Source organism: Hyla sarda, chromosome 1, assembly GCF_029499605.1.
Source record: "Hyla sarda isolate aHylSar1 chromosome 1, aHylSar1.hap1, whole genome shotgun sequence".
NCBI classification, from domain to species: Eukaryota; Metazoa; Chordata; class Amphibia; order Anura; family Hylidae; genus Hyla; species Hyla sarda.
In genome coordinates this window covers 348,918,600-348,936,663 of record NC_079189.1, presented here as the reverse complement: position 1 = coordinate 348,936,663, position 18,064 = coordinate 348,918,600, and positions in this window count along the sequence as shown.

Below are 18,064 nucleotides of genomic sequence, written 5' to 3'. Positions count from 1 at the left end.
GGGGGGGGGCAGGCACATTCTTTGCACAGGGGCCCCTCTGCTGTCTGGGTCCGCCCCTGTCTTACAGATACAGTATATGATATTGGATCAATAAATAAATAACCAAATCTTATATATTTGTCTAATTTGTTTGATTTGGTTATCTTATTTTACTTCTAGGACCATGAACAATGGTAGTTTAGGTCAAATTTATACAGAGATGTAAAAACTTCTGACATGTTCACAACTTTCACGTGCCACTGTATTAATATGGTAAGGTATAGTTTGAAAGGTTGAGGTTAAAGTGCACAAAAGCTGGGTTGTAGGGAACTAGGCCCAAAAAATTTTTCTGAACTTGTAGCAACTTATAGAGGTGCTGTTGGCTTTTTGAATGTGAAGGTGGATGTCCTGAGGCCTATGGTTACCTGGTGGTTTGACCCATATAAGTGTGGGGTCAAGTTAGCATAGAGAAGAACATTGCGTAGTTATAAAGGGAAGGCCCATGTCACACAGTGATTTGACCTCTGTTGTCCATTAGAGTAAATGTGTTGGGCTGTGGGAGACCACACACTTCAGCTAGACCTGCTTGCAATAAATAACAGAAGATTATGTAAGGGTTAATACCTGGCTTTTCTTGAAACATCTGGCAGGAGACACATGGAAAGGGGAATGATGTTGGTGTGGAGCTGTACAGCGGCTATCATTGCTGAGGCATATTTTGTCTGTAGGGTGACATGGGCCAGAACTGGCAGCAGTGGAGCCTCAACTGGGTCACTGGGTTTGTTATACTATGGACAGGGGCGGACACAGACAGCAGAGGGCCCCTGTGCAAAGAATGTGTCTGCCCCCCCCCCCCCCATATGTCTATTGTTCAGTAACCCCCCCCCCCCCCCGGTCTCATTACCCCCCCATGCTTCCATTAACCCCCTGCTCCTTCCATTCACCCCATCTTGCCCCTCCTTCCTCCCCCCCCCCCCCCTGCGCTTCCATTCCCCCCACTTGCGCTTCCATTAACCCCCCTGCTTCTTTCATTCAGCCCATCCTGCCCTTCATTCCATTACCCTCCCTGCTTCCATTAACCCCCTCCCCCGCTTCCATTAACCCCCTGCTTCCAGTAACCCCCTGCATCCATTAACCCCCTCTCCATGCTTCCATTACACATACACCCCCACTTCCCTAACCCCCCTGCTTCCATTACCCCCCTGCTCGTTCCATTCAGCCCATCCTGCCATTCTCTCCCCCTGTGCTTCCATTACACACACACACACACACATTTCCATTAACCCCCCCCTGCTTCCATTAACCCCCTGCTCCTATAATTTAGGTAGGTAGGTAGATAGATAAATAGATGTGAGAGATAGATAGATGTGAGAGATAGATAGATATGAGATAGATAGATAGATGTGAGATAGATAGATAGGACATAGATCAGTGTTTTCCAACCAGGGTGTCTCCAGCTGTTGCAAAACTACAACTCCCAGCATATCTGGACTGTAGTTTTGCAACAGCTGGAGGCACCATGGTAGGGAAACACTGATCTATGCCCAGTCTACCTATCTATATATATATCACAGTGCCAAAGGCTGTCCTGGTATGCTGGGAGTTGTAGTCTTGCAACATGTAGGCACTTTTGTTGAGAAACACTGCAAACTTGCAAAGCCCTAACTAGTGTTGCTCAAGAATATTTGCAATGCTAATTTTATACGTGAATATCTCATATTCACGAATTCGCGAATATAGCACTATATATTCGCAATTACGAATATTAATTTTATATATTTTTTTTCACAGTACACATCACAATGATCATCCCTCTCTGCTTCCAGCTTGTGTGGTGTAAAAAAGGCTCTAATACTACTGTGTGAGACTGGCATATGAATTTTCTCATATGTGAAAATTAGCATATGCTAATTTTCGCATATGCGAATTTTCGCTTATGCTAATTTTCTCATTTACTAATTTTCGCATATGAGCTTTTTCGTTTATGCTAATTTTAGTATAGGCGAATTTTTGTATATGCGAATATTCGCATATGCGAAAATAAAACACGAATATTACGAATATGCGAATTTAGCGAATATATGTCGAATATTGGTCCATATATTCGCAAAATATCACGAATTCGAATATGGCCTAAGCCGCTCAACGCTAGCCTTAACCCGCTCATCTTTATAAAGTTACCTACTGTTCACACAGCCCACGGCCCTCAACTCACCGGGGATGCTGTGTAATCCGAGACAGGGGCCACATGATGCCGGGGATGAAGAGGAGCTGAGGCAGTTGTTCCTCATGAAGTTATCAGGGGATGAAGCACGGCCTGATGCAGGGACAGGTCTGAGGGCTCGGAGCTGACTTCCTGCCTGTGCGACGTCTACTCCCACCAGCCCCTCTGCTCTTAAAGCGACAGTTACACTAACGGGGGGGGGGGGGGAGCGTACAGATACCTCTATAGCTATGCCACTGGCGGTGGGCCCCCTTACTTGCTGGGCCCTTGTGCAGTTGAACCTGCTGCACATATGGTTTGTCCGCCCCTGACTATGTACACTGGTGTTGTGGCAATTGTGGTAGACTATGTACACTGGTGTTGTGGCAATTGTGGTAGCTGCTCAGCGCCACCCCATTTAATTGAGAGACCCACTTGATTCAAAGGACCATGAAGTGGGAAGTGTGCTTATACAGTTAGACTAACTACCTGACAACTGTATGATAACTACATTTTGCTGAGAAGCAATAGATCAATGTATAGTATGTGGATGAGTAGACATGCCTTTCTAAATTTGTGGAACAAATGTTAAACTTTTATACAATGGAAAACTGGCATACATTGTTTAGTAAATTCCCTTTGTATTAATTCATATACAAATCACACTCAGCCTCTTTACTGTACTTCCTGCTGTAAAACATACAATATTTTTAACCTGACTAAAATTGACTGTGTACAGGACAGGGATATTAGATGTCTATAAGGTCTGGATTAAAACACAATGAAAATTGTCTGCAGTGGGCTTTGTTGAAAATCTGTGGATTGAATGTGGATTGTGCCGTGAATTCACTGCAGACTTTACCTCAATAGATTGAGGTGGTGAGCTCTCTGCTGCTGCTGCTGCTGCTGCTGTAGCTCTGTGTGTCTGCTCGTGACTGCCGGCAGGAAATCTGCATATACGAGTGGACACAAACAGAGCTACGGCAGCAGCAGGGAGATTTTTCTACAATAACTCTGTGTGTGCCGGCAGGGCATCCGTGGCGTCAAATACGCTGCGGATTCACTCCTATGTGAATACACCCTTATACTTCCCATTCCTTTTAACCTATTAAGGACGTAGGGTGTACCTGTAAGCCCTACGGCCAGTCCCGGTGTTTAAAACGGGGTCACACCGTGACCCCGCATCACACCGGGTTGGTCCCATCTGCTATTCATAGCCGGGACCTTGGGCTAACAGCGTGCGGCACTAACCCTTCAGACGCGGTGATCAAAGTTGACCGCCGCATCTGAAAGTGAAAGTAAATGCTTCCCGGCAGCTCAGTCGGGTTGATCGGGACATCACTATAAAATCACGATGTCCCGATCAACTAGGACGCGAGCGGAGGTCCCTTTACCTTGCTCCGTCGCGTCTGATCGTCGATTGATTGCTCCAAGCCTGAGCTACAGGCTTGAGCAATCGAGCCCCTATCTCGCTGATCCATGCAAAGCTATGGCTTTGCAGGGATCAGCATAAGAGATCAGTGTGTGCATATAGGTCCCTATGGGAGCTATAACACTGCAAAAAAAAAGTGAAAAAAAAAGTGAACAAAGGTCATTTAACCCCTTCCCTAATAAAAGTTTGAATCATTCCCCTTTTCCCATAAAACAAAAAACTGTGTAAATAAAAATAAACATATGTGCTATCGCCGCATGCAGAAATGTCCGTACTATAAAATTTATCATTAATTAAATCGCATGGTCAATGGCTTACGTGCCAAAAAATTCCAAAGTCCAAAATAGCGTATTTTTGGTCACTTTTTATATCATGAAAAAATGAATAAAAAGCGATCAAAAAGTCCGATCAATACAAAAATGGTACCGACTAAAACGTCAGAACATGGCACAAAAAAATTAGCCCTCATACCGGCCCGTATGCGGAAAAATAAAATTTTTAACATATAAATTTTCCTGCATGTAGTTATTATTTTTTCCGAAGTATGACAATATCCAACCTATATAGGTAGGGTATCATTTTAACTGTATGGACCTAAAGAATAAAGATAAGGTGTCATTTTTACTGAAAAAGGTACTGCGTGGAAACAAAAGCCCCCAAAAATTACAAAATTACATTTTTTCTTCAATTTTGTCGCACAATGAATCGCACAATGATTTTTTTTTACCTATCGCCATTGATTTTTGGGTAAAATGACTAATGCCACTGCAAAGAAGAATTGGTGGTGCAAAAAATAAGTCATCATATGAAATTTTATGTGCAAAATTGAAAGCGATATGATTTTTAGAAGGTTATGAGGAAAAAATGAAAATGCAAAAACAGAAAAACCCTGCGTCCTTAAGGGGTTAAATACACTTCTGGCTGTGGGTCAAAAACTGCAGTGACAGATTATCCCCCCCCAAAAAACTGTAAAATGGAAAAGTAGCCTTAGCATGCTATGAACCTAACCACCTATAGCAAGCTCGGATTTTCAGGTGGAAATTTTCCAGTGCATGTGATGTAGATGTACATTTTAAAAACTCCATCTACATGCATTGTATTGTCTTGCATTGCATCGTATATCCTCCATACCAATCTAGATACCAACCACCTGCATTTTTACATATACTTTATACTTAAGGCCCATATACTGTGCATTCAAAGGGACTGTGTACATATGGTTCCTTACTTATCTATATGTTATATGATGTGAATTAGGAGATATGTGATCACAGATAAAGTTCATTTTGGTAGCCAAGTTGAAGGAATGCTGGAACATGTGAAAGAGAAGAGATGTACAGAATAAGAAAAATAAGGCCAATAGAGAAAATTGTAATTGAGCACTATATGAAATATTTTAACTACAAATGTACTCAGACACATTTAGTGGAGAAAAAAGATGTCCTTATTTTTTTAAACAACTACAGAAAAATTGAACTATTTGTTACATAGAATTCACCATTGTATTTCTCTGCTTGCTCGATGTTTTAGCCGCCTTTGAAAACATTCCTATTCCATTTTTATCCATCTCTTCCCATAATCAATGGTACAATTTGATTTCCAGAGGGGAAAAAAAAAACTTGGCCGAGGACTTACTATGCAACAAACACTTTCTTTACGATTTCCCAAAATACCATCTAGGTGACTTCTTAACTCTATCTGTGAAAATGAAAGTGAAGGTGGAAAGAAATTGATTTCTAGTTTAGTTGTTAAGTGTTGTGAGTTGCTAGTTTATCGGCGGTAATGATGTTAATGGTTGCCTAGGAACATTCTTGTGTTGTGCCTCGCTTAGTAATTACATGCCAGATCCCACAGTTTTTAATTACTCGGTATCAAATAGCTTTGTACTTTTTGAACGGAGCTCAAATAAATTCCACAATAAAAGGCCAGATTTAGAACTATCAAACTATACAGGGCATATTGTGACCTTTTGTACTTTCAGGAGAAATTAAAGAAAAATGTAAGGGCACACTATGAAACTTTCTAAAAGATTTATAAAACATTCATGACAAACAATGAACCTAATAAATCAGGATGCATACACAACGTCATAGATCTTGCTACAGTTGCTTTCAATTAGGATGTTCCATTTTTTAGGAAATGTTTTTGGAATATTAAAACTCTCATGGTCTCTTTTGGAACAATGCTATTCAACAACTAATTACATTTGCCTCATTTTATTTATCGCAGGGTATTAGATGGTGCCAAAAATTTATATCATCGTCAAGAGACTATATTGTATGAATACATTATCATCTTGTTGTATTAGTGTTCTGTTAGATTACCAAGAAATAACATCAAGTGTCAGTTGCATGTACAACCTTGGACCTGTCACTGAAGTTCACAGGAAATTCACCAGCTGGTCCTCATATGCCTCATTGGGTCCTTCTTGCTGGTTTGATAATGCAAACATAGGAAGAATGATTTGGGTCTCAAATTCAACTGAATAGACACTTGTCTGCTCCAATATTCTACCCATAATTTGTGTTTTCATAACCTTGGGTATAGATAGTATGAAGTAAATAAAGTGTATTGAGAAAAATGTGTTAAAGATAAGCTATCGTGTTTTCAAACTTCTGGCAGGTAAAAAGCTTTTATCGGAGGAGGTCTCAAGGCACTGAGACCCTAACTTATCCCTAAAATGAAGAAACAGAATGCTCAACTGAGTGCTGTGCATCTTTATTTCTTGTTTTTGATTAGCTTTTCACAGAGAGAGGGGTAAGCAATGTATGAATTCATTCATTTCATGAATCCGTACACCACATGCTTGGCTTTAGAGGAGAGTTGGCCAGAAACTAAAGTAGCACAGTGCTCAACTGAGCAGTTCTGCCTCTTTATTTTACTGATGTCAGAACCAGGACCTCCACCAATCAAACCATTTAATATACAGTATAACAGGGGTGGACTGACAACACTTGGGGCCCCTGGATGAAAAAAATGCAATGGCCCCTGCTAGACTCTGCAGCTCGTCAATCTTCTGCCACATCCCTATTCCACCCAAATCCCACACACAATTAACTAAAATTTATATATATAAAGAAAAAAGGGAGATGCCCACACCTCAAGGACAGTGACATGTAATGTAGTAAATGGAATTGTATAATAATTTATTGGCATAGACTGTGCTTCAAATATCTAATGAATAAAATGTATTAAAATGCATATAAATTCCGCTCACAGGGTCCTTGTGGGAGGAATAATTGCATCAATATACCATACAATAATAAAAATAAAAACAAAATGCAATAATAATGACTGCCAAATGATCCCTTTCCCCATAGGCATAGGCAGAGTCACCCCCCTTTTCCCATAGGATGGGGTTTGGCCAGGGGAGGGGGATTTGGCAGGTGCTGAGACCGAAGATATGGGGGGGGGGGGAGACAGAGGATGAGAACAGGGGTGTGAAAAGACCAAGAATGGGGTGTTGATGTGTATAAATATGTTTAATGTGTGCATGATAGATGTGTATGATTGATGTGTGTATTTATGACAGATGTGTATATGTATGATGCATGTGTGATAGATGTATGCATGATAGATGTCTGTATGTACGATAGATGTGTATGATAGATGTGTGTATGTATGATAGATCACACATCTATCATACATACACACATCTGTCATACATACATCTATCATACATAAATCTATCATGCATGCATCTATCATACATATACACATCTGTCATACATACTTACATACACACGTATATCATACCATACACTTATCTAGCACACACACACATCTATCATACACCCACATGTCTATAATACACACATTTATCATACATACATCTATCATGCATACACACATCGATCATGCATACGTCTATCATACATATACACATCTATCATACATACATACATAATGCATATGTCTATCATACATACACACATCGATCATACATACATCATGTACCATTTATTTTTTATTTCTTTGGGGTCGGAGGGCAGAATTTTACTCTTGGACCCAGGTAGCACAATGTCTTGGGACAGCCCTGATTAGAGGTGTAGGCCTCTTGTTAAATTAGCAGAATCAGATTTAAAAATCTATTATTTTACAAAAATGCTAACCTTCCTGCCACTATATATATATATATATATATATATTTTTTTTTTTTTTTTCCAGTGGTATACTTTGGCATACCATTAGACCGGTAAGCCAACGTATCTTCCAAATGAAGACTAAGTATCTGATGTGAAAGTAGTTTTAATGCATTACTATCTGTTCGGCTAGCAACAGAATACGTTGCCCGAGAATAGCGCCAATACTCACATCATCAGATGAACTGCCTGATGTTCAATCCCGGAAGTCCCATAGACTTAAAGGGGTATTCTAGGATTTTTTTTATTTGACTATGCTACAGGCGCTGTAAAGTTATAGTGTAGTTCATAATATAGTGTCTGTACCTATGTGTGACGGTTTTCTCCCAATTCTTCTGTGATTTTCACCCCAATATTTATTTTTAACAGTATACAAAATGACTGTTGTCTCCAATTTTTCCCAGGTTGCAATGCCGCACGAGATCTAGTAAGCTGATGACAGGGAGCCTGTCTGCTTCAATGGGTGGAGCGATCGCTTGGTGGGAGAGAGATAAATCTGCTACTAATGCAACAGCTGTAGGCACCCTGATTGAAAACTGCAGTTCTTTTGAATGGATGCAGCTCATTTATGTTTCAATGGGTGGGGTGGCTGATGTGTGGGAGGGAGGAAAATTGAATTATGGGATTTGTAGTCAAAAAAAGAAAAATCAAACAGGAAATACCAGTTCACAAAAAGCTAGCCACAGTGTTATGGTAATCTCACAACATGGCCATTTAGCTCCAAGACAAGCACAGATCCTTCCTAAGCATGTCCATTACTGTCTGCCAGGTACGTACTAAAATCACCTTATGCTGGATAACCCCTTTAAAGGGGTACTATGGTGGAAAAAAAATTCATATCAACTGACTCCAGAAAGTTAAACAGATTTGTAAATGACTTCTATTAAAAAATCGTAATCCTTCCAGTACAGCTCAGCTGCTGTATACTACATTGAGTTGTTCTTTTCTGTTTGACCACAGTGCTCTCTGCGGGCACCTCTGTCTGTGTCAGGAACTGTCCAGAGTAGGAGCAAATCCCCATACCAAATCTCTCTTGCTCCGGACAGTTCCTGACATGGACAGAGTTGTCAGCAGAGAGCACTGTGGTCAGACTGAAAATAACTACTTAACTTCCTCTGGAGCATGATAGAGTTGTCACCAGAGAGCACTGTGGTCAGACTGAAAAGAACTACTTAACTTCCTCTGGAGCTGATAAGTACTGGAAGGATTACATTTTTGATTTAACTTTTTTTTTCCCGCTGGAGTACCCTTTTAAATGGGGCTTCTGGGATGGAACATCAGGCAGTCCATCTACTTTTTGGTTCCTCAGTATCCTGCCATCAGCCGAAAAACTACTAAAGCTTTAAAGCTACAGAAAACATTTAGCACAAACAATTAAACAATTAAAACAATTATAAATTAATTTGTGGAATGTATGTTATCAACAATAAATATAGCAGAAGCATGCAGGAATGTGTTGTTTGCTTTATGAGATTCCAATTATCAACATAAGTAAAAGGAATTTTGTTTTAATACAAAGATTTATAGTATTCCTCTGTACACCACTGCAGCTACCCACATTCCACAATACCAGGCATTGTAGCCAATATTATTTAGATGTTACTGTTTAGAAATGACTGTATTTTTTTTTTTAATTGCAAATTACTAATAAACCTTATGGATTCAGTCATGTAAAGTAACTATCTTTTACATACATATCTGTAAAAAGAAATGCCCATATACTGATAAGAACTAATACTATTCTTCCCTCGGATTTCAGTTTTTAACAAGGTACAAACATGTGCTTATAAAAGATTCCATATAAATCAGTAAAATAGTGACATGATCCATTTTATGCCATTGATTCTTCTGCACAATGCACACAGAAAAATGTTCCGTTTGTGTCACAGGGATTTTAATGTCTTCGTTGTCCAGAACAGAAAGCGATCCTTTCCTGTAGCAGTCTTTATAAGTTCATATACCCCCATATAGTACCGGTGGGTTTACTTTATAGAATCTTCAGGCAGAAATATTCTGGGCAGAGATTCCAAGGGTGGATGGTGCCGACTGAATCAGTCGGCACTAGTACCACACGGACATTGCTGGTCCCCATAGATGGCAATGTATTCCACTAAAAGAATAAGCAAATTCATTATTTTAGCTGATGAATTTTGGAGCAGAAATCTCCACTAAAGAAATAGTGTGCACTGTGCAGCGCAATCCCATTGACAGCAATGGGAACAAACTTTCCAAGAGGAATTCTGGTCAGAAATTCCATAGTGTGGACCTAACCCTGCAGTGTTATAGACGTTCCTGTACTCCAGGAAAGCTGCCCTTATCCTCCATTTTAAAGGGGTTGTCTGACCATTTACATTTATCCCATAATCACAGGATAGGGATATGTGTATGATCACTGGTAGTCCAACTGTTCTCTACCTTTGGCAGCTCCCAGAGAAAATGTATGGAGCCGCAGTACATACGCGGAATCACCGCTCCATTCTGACAGGAGGCTCAGGAACCTGTACTCGAGATCTTGGGTGGTCCTGGATGTCCGACCCCCCACAATTATACACTTATCCCCTATCCTATGAATAGTGGAAAGGTGTTACACAACCCTTTTAACCCCTTAACGACCGAGGTTTTTTTTGCTCCTTGCCTTTAAAAAATCATAACTCTTTCAATTTTGTACCAAAAAATCCATATGATGGCTTATTTTTTGCGCCACCAATTCTACTTTGTAATGAAAAACGGAAAAAAAATCATTGTGCGACAAAATTGAAAAAAAAAAAATGCAGTTTTGTAACTTTTGGGGGCTTCTGTTTCTACGTAGTACATTTTTCGGTAAAAATGAGACCTTATCTTTATTCTGTAGTTCCATACAATTAAAATGATACCCTACTTATATAGGTTTGATTTTGTCGGACTTCTGGAAAAAATCATAACTACATGCAGGAAAATTAATACTGTTACGCCTAGCGCTCCGGGTCCCCGCTCCTCCCCAGAGCGCTCACGGCGTCTCTCTCCCTGCAGCGCCCCGGTCAGTCCCGCTGACCGGGAGCGCTGCACTGTCATGGCCGTCGGGGATGCGATTCGCACAGCGGGACGCGCCCGCTCGCGAATTGCATCCCAGGTCACTTACCCGTCCCGGTCCCCTGCTGTCATGTGCTGGCGCGCGCGGCTCCACTCTCTAGGGCGCGCGCGCGCCAGCTCTCTGAGACTTAAAGGGCCAGTGCACCAATGATTGGTGCCTGGCCCAATTAGCTTAATTGGCTTCCACCTGCTCCCAGACTATATCTGCTCACTGCCCCTGCACTCCCTTGCCGGATCTTGTTGCCTTGTGCCAGTGAAAGCGTTTAGTGTTGTCCCAGCCTGTGTTACCTGAACTTCTGCTATCCTTCTTGACTACGAACCTTGCCGCCTGCCCCGACCTTCTGCTACGTCTGACCTTGCCTCTGCCTAGTCCTTCTGTCCCACGCCTTCTCAGCAGTCAGCGAGGTTGAGCCGTTGCTAGTGGATATGACCTGGTTGCTACTGCCGCAGCAAGACCATGCCGCTTTGCGGCGGGCTCTGGTGAACACCAGTAGCCTCTTAGAACCGGTCCACTAGCACGGTCCACGCCAATCCCTCGCTGACACAGAGGATCCTCTACCTGTAGCCGAATCGTGACAGTAGATCCGGCCATGGATCCCGCTGAGGTGCCGCTGCCAAGTCTCGCTGACCTTACCACGGTGGTCGCTCAGCAATCACAGCAGATTGCCCAACAAGGACAGCAGCTGTCGCAGTTGACCGCCACGTTACAGCAACTTCTGCCTCTGCTACAGCAGCAACCATCTCCTCCGCCAGCTCCTGCACCTCCTCCGCAGCGAGTGGCCGCTCCTAGCCTCCGCTTGTCCCTGCCGGACAAATTTGATGGGGACTCCAGACTCTGCCGTGGATTTTTGTCTCAGTGTTCCCTGCATATGGAGATGTTGTCGGACTTGTTTCCTACAGAACGGTCTAAGGTGGCGTTCGTAGTGAGCCTTCTTTCAGGAAAGGCCTTGTCTTGGGCCACACCGCTCTGGGACCGCAATGATCCTGCCACAGCCACAGTCCAGTCCTTCTTCGCTGAAGTCCGGAGTGTCTTCGAGGAACCAGCCCGAGCTTCTTCTGCCGAGACTGCCCTGCTGAACCTGGGTAAGGGTAATTCTTCAGTGGGCGAGTACGCCATCCAATTTCGTACTCTTGCTTCTGAATTATCATGGAATAATGAGGCTCTCTGCGCGACCTTTAAAAAAGGCCTATCCAGTCGCATCAAGGATGTGCTGGCCGCACGAGAGATTCCTGCCAACCTGCAAGAACTTATCCATTTGGCCACCCGCATTGACATGCGTTTTTCTGAGAGACATCAGGAGCTCCACCAGGAAAAAGACTTAGATCTCTGGGCACCTCTCCCACAGCATCCTTTGCAGTCTACGCCTGGGCCTCCCGCCGAGGAGGCCATGCAAGTGGATCGGTCTCGCCTGACCCAGGAAGAGAGGAATCGCCGTAGGGAAGAAAATCTCTGTCTGTACTGTGCCAGTACCGAGCATTTCTTGGTGGATTGCCCTATCCGTCCTCCACGTCTGGGAAACGCACGCACGCACCCAGCTCACGTGGGTGTGGCGTCTCTTGGTTCTAAGTCTGCTTCTCCACGTCTCACGGTGCCCGTGCGGATTTCTCCTTCAGCCAACTCCTCCCTCTCAGCCGTGGCCTGCTTGGACTCTGGTGCCTCTGGGAATTTTATTTTGGAGTCTTTTGTGAATAAATTCCGCATCCCGGTGACCCGTCTCGTCAAGCCGCTCTACATTTCCGCGGTCAACGGAGTCAGATTGGATTGCACCGTGCGTTACCGCACAGAACCCCTTTTGATGTGTATTGGACCCCACCACGAAAGGATTGAGTTATTCGTCCTTCCCAACTGTACCTCTGAGGTCCTCCTCGGTCTGCCATGGCTCCGGCTTCATTCTCCCCCCTTGATTGGACCACCGGGGAGATCAAGAACTGGGACTCTGCCTGCCATAGGAAGTGCCTCTCCCCCCCTCCCAGTCCCGTCAGGCAAGCCTCAGTGCCTCCTCATGGCCCCCGTCCTGGTGACACACTGCCCCGTGCCAGACTTCGCCCTCTGTCCTCCCTCCCCATTCCCACTCCTGCTGTACTGCCTGCCGTTGAGGAAACCCTCCATTCTTTCCCGGTGTCCTCTTCCCAGGGGAGGCAGTTACCGGACAAAGAAAAGGGGAGACCTAAGGGGGGGGGTACTGTTACGCCTAGCGCTCCGGGTCCCCGCTCCTCCCCGGAGCGCTCACGGCGTCTCTCTCCCTGCAGCGCCCCGGTCAGTCCCGCTGACCGAGAGCGCTGCACTGTCATGGCCGTCGGGGATGCGATTCGCACAGCGGGACGCGCCCGCTCGCGAATTGCATCCCAGGTCACTTACCCGTCCCGGTCCCCTGCTGTCATGTGCTGGCGCGCGCGGCTCCACTCTCTAGGGCGCGCGCGCGCCAGCTCTCTGAGACTTAAAGGGCCAGTGCACCAATGATTGGTGCCTGGCCCAATTAGCTTAATTGGCTTCCACCTGCTCCCAGACTATATCTGCTCACTGCCCCTGCACTCCCTTGCCGGATCTTGTTGCCTTGTGCCAGTGAAAGCGTTTAGTGTTGTCCAAGCCTGTGTTACCTGAACTTCTGCTATCCTTCTTGACTACGAACCTTGCCGCCTGCCCCGACCTTCTGCTACGTCTGACCTTGCCTCTGCCTAGTCCTTCTGTCCCACGCCTTCTCAGCAGTCAGCGAGGTTGAGCCGTTGCTAGTGGATACGACCTGGTTGCTACTGCCGCAGCAAGACCATCCCGCTTTGCGGCGGGCTCTGGTGAACACCAGTAGCCTCTTAGAACCGGTCCACTAGCACGGTCCACGCCAATCCCTCGCTGACACAGAGGATCCACTACCTGTAGCCGAATCGTGACAAATACATTTAAAATTGTCATCTTCTGACCCCTATATCTTTTTTATTTTTCCGTGTATGGGGCGGTATGAGGGCTCATTTTTTGCGCCGTGATCTGAAGTTTTTAACAGTACCATTTTTGCATTGATAGGACTTATTGATCGCTTTTTATTCATTTTTAAATGATATAAAAAGTGACCAAAAATGCACTATTTTGGACTTTGGAATTTTATTGCGTGCACGCCATTGACCGAGCGGTTTAATTAATGATATATTTTTATAATTCGGACATTTCCACACGCGGTGATACCATATATGTTTATTTTTATTTTTATTTACACTGTGTTTTTTTTTTATTGGAAAAGGGGGGTGATTCAAACTTTTAATAGGGGAGGAGTTAAATGATCTTTATTCACTTTTTTTTGCAGTGTTATAGGTCTCATAGGGACCTATAACACTGCACACACTGATCTTCATCATTGGTCACTGGTTTGTCATAAGAAACCAGTGATCAACGATTCTGCCGCATGACTGCTCATGCCTGGATCTCAGGCACTGAGCAGTCATTCGGCGATCGGACAGCGAGGAGGCAGGTAGGGGCCCTCCAGCTGTCCTGTAAGCTGTTCGGGATGCCGCGATTAGCCGTGGCTATCCCGAACAGCCCGACTGAGCTAGCCGGCCACTTTCGGTTTCGCTTTTAGACGCGCGGCTCAGCTCTGAGAGGCGGGTCCCGGCTTCACTATGACGCCGGGCCCACCGTGATATGACACGGGGTTACTGTGTAACCCCGCGCTATATCAGGAGAGCAGGACCAAGGACGTACCTGTACGCCCTTGGTCCTTAAGGGGTTAAAGGGTATTCCAGAATTTTTTTTTATTTGACTATGCTACAGGGGCTGTAAAGTTAGTGTAGTTCATAATATAGTGTCTGTACCTGTGTGTGATGGTTTTCTCACAAGTCTTATGTGATTTTCACCCCAATATTTATATTTAACAGAATACAAAATGACTGTTGTCTCAGATTTTTCCCAGCTTGCAATGCGGCCGAGACCTGACTCAGTAGTCAGCTGATGACAGAGAGCCTGTCTGCTTCAATGGGTGGAGCGATCGCTTGGTGGGAGAGAGATCAATCTGCAACAAATACAACAGTTGTAGGCACACTGATTGAAAACCACAGGTCTTTTGAATGGATGCAGCTCATTTATGTTTCAATGGGTGGGGTGGCTGATGTGTGGGAGGGAGGAAAATGGGATTATGGCATTTGTAGTCAAAGAAGAAAACTCAAGGAGCCTGATTGCTGTGCTGTGGAGGCCCTGGAAGAAGTTCCTGTATACGGGAATGTGTTTATCATGAGAAGGTAACCTGTAGTACATACACCCACACACAAATAACTATATTGGTGTTTTCCAAACAGGGTGCCTCCAGCTGTTACAGTCTGGGCATGCTGGGAGTTGTAGTTTTGCAACAGCTGGGGATACATTGTTTGGAAAACCCTGCACTATAAAATTCACACACACTGCATTTAACACACCCACCACACACACCCTTTTCCCATTTTTTTAAAATAAAATAATTTGAGAATCCAAATGTGGTATCGCCACGTGCATAAATGTCAAAACTATTACAATATAATGTTAATTAACCCGCACGGTCAATGGCGTAATTGTTAAAAATACCATTAAAAAGTCAATAATTGCTAATTTTAAGTAATTTTATATACCACGAAAAATGAATAAAAAGCGATCGAAAAGTCCCATCAAAAACAAAAATGGTACCAGTAAAAACTACAGATAAAAAAAAGCACAAAAGGTGAGCCCTCACACAGCCCATTGTATGAAAAAATACTGAAGTTATAGGGGTTAGATGAGGATGATTTTAAGTATACAAATTTTTGTACAAAAAGTTATTTTTAAAAAGTAGTAAAATAAAACAAAGCCTATAAAAGTTGGTAATTGTTGTAATCGTATAGAACTACAGAATAAAGATAATGTCATTTCTACTGAAAAGTGCACTGGGTAGAAACGGAAGCCCCCAAAAGTTGCAAAATGGCGTTTTTTTGTTTCACTGTATATTTCATGGTAGCATGAGTGACGTCATTACAGAATACAATTGGTGGCACAAAAAGCAACAAGCCTCATATGGGTCTGAAGGTGGAAATTTAAAAGTATTATGGCTCTAAGAAAGTGAGGAGGAAAAAAAGAAAGTCCTGATGTCCTTAAGGGAGTATAGTTCACACATACACTGTATTTTACACACACACACACAACTGTATAGTATATAGTGTATATATACAGCACTATATATATTCGCAATTACGAATATTCTTTTTTTTTTTTCACAGTGCACATCACAGTGATCATCCCTCTCTACTTCCAGCTTGTGTGGTGTAAAGAAGGCTCTAATACTACTGTGTTAGACTGGCATTCGAAAATTAGCATATGATAATTTTTGTATATGCTAATTTTCCCATATGCAAATTCTTGCATATACAAATTTTCGCATATGCGAAAATATGCTGCGAATATGAAGAATATGCTAATTTAGCGAATATATGACGAATATTCGTCCATATATTCGCGAAATATCGCGAATTCGAATATGGCCTATGCCGCTCAACACTAGTAGTAAGCCCCTACACTGCTCCCATATATTTTTTATGGTGACAGTATGGATTCCTCTGTAGTGGTCATGAAAGAGTGGGGGAGGCCCATGGCAATTTTTTGCATCAGGGCCCTGTGGTTTTTAGCCAGGCCCCTGCCTGCTTCTGTATGTCCACTGGCGCTGCTCACTGATTTAGAGTGAGCAGCAGTGGCTACACCTTCTGACGAGTTATGCCCCCCCCCCCCCCCCCCCCAACATCAATCTGCGGTGTGGGAGGACATCACTAGTCAGTGCAGTGCAGAGGAGATTGCTAATACGCCGAGCCTCTGCACCTGAGCCTGCCGGCCAGCTTAGTGTAGGTAAGGTGGGACGGTGGGATCAGAGGTGGAGAAATAAAGTGGCAGGGGGGATCACAGGGTGGAAATAAAGTGGCATGGGGAGGGATCAGAGGGGGGGGCAAATTATACGGCACAGGGGGTTGCTCAAGGGGGGGAGGGGATAAAAATGCACGGGGGTAGCAGCCCAATTTGTAATGCTGATACTGGTATCATGTTGTACATCGTAAGACGCGCAACGTGATATGTGCAATTGGTGGTACTGTGAGGGATGTCCAGGGAGCCCAGACCTGAGCTATATAAGTGGCCCCAAAATTTCTGATGGCAGCGCTGGGCTCTGGTATCAAGATATCAAAATGGGAAGTCTTACACCATGGAATACAATACCTACCTGTGAATATTTAGTGAAAACTACATTTCCCATAAGCATGTTGCTTTCTTAGAAGTGCTTTCACATACTATGCATGTGCGGCTGAAGTTTGTGATCACCCTGCCTCACTACAGGGTTAAAGAGGCTCTGTGCATGCTTGTCCTCCTGCAGAAAGAACGACAAGAAGACATTATCATGGGCAACATTTAAAAACAAACCCTGAACCCCACTGAGATCATGTTAGCAGTTGATTATAGAAAATTGATTGTGACAACATTTGTTATTTTTAATGCAATGCAAAGGGCATGATTGCAAATTTGGCACTATCTAAGTACCAGGCTAAGGCAGCATAGCTTTCTGGCACCCCTCTGCAACCAGTACCTGGGGCATATGTCTCAACAACCCTCCCATTACTCTGTCTCGAGGGGGGGGGGAAATGTTATCAACAGTTTGTTATCAGGAGAACTCCATGAAAAATGCATCTGTTATTTAAAAATATTGCCCAATTTCATTCTGTATGCCCTATACAATGCATGCTATGTCAGAAAATGCACCCCCCCCCCCCTCACCTAACATGTGTCAATTATGATACTAGGACACCTAAGGCACCAGAGCCTGAGCGTGACTGCTACCTCTTCCTGTGTATAGCTACTAGCTGGGTATACCACACGAATTTTGAAAACCTTACTCCACCCCTCAGGCTACATTCAAACTACATATATTTCTATTAATATTGACTAAAAGGGCTTTTACTGATTAGTAATCATAAATTGTGCACCTAACTGGGCTCTAATAATTAAACACATGACATTTTTACTATCATAATGAAAGCATTTTAAATTATAGTCAATAAATACAACATAAACCTAAACAAATGGGGTAACGGCGGGCTTAATGATCAAGTCACCGGTCTCGCAATCATTTTAATCAGGCATCTTTCCCAGGAGTTGTGCTGCTTTTAAGTTTCGTCCAAATTGAGGAATTTAGCTAAACCATAAACATAAACCACATGTCTCTCCTAACCAGTAATTAAAAGGCACACATTTGTTTGGATGCCTTTTAAATAACA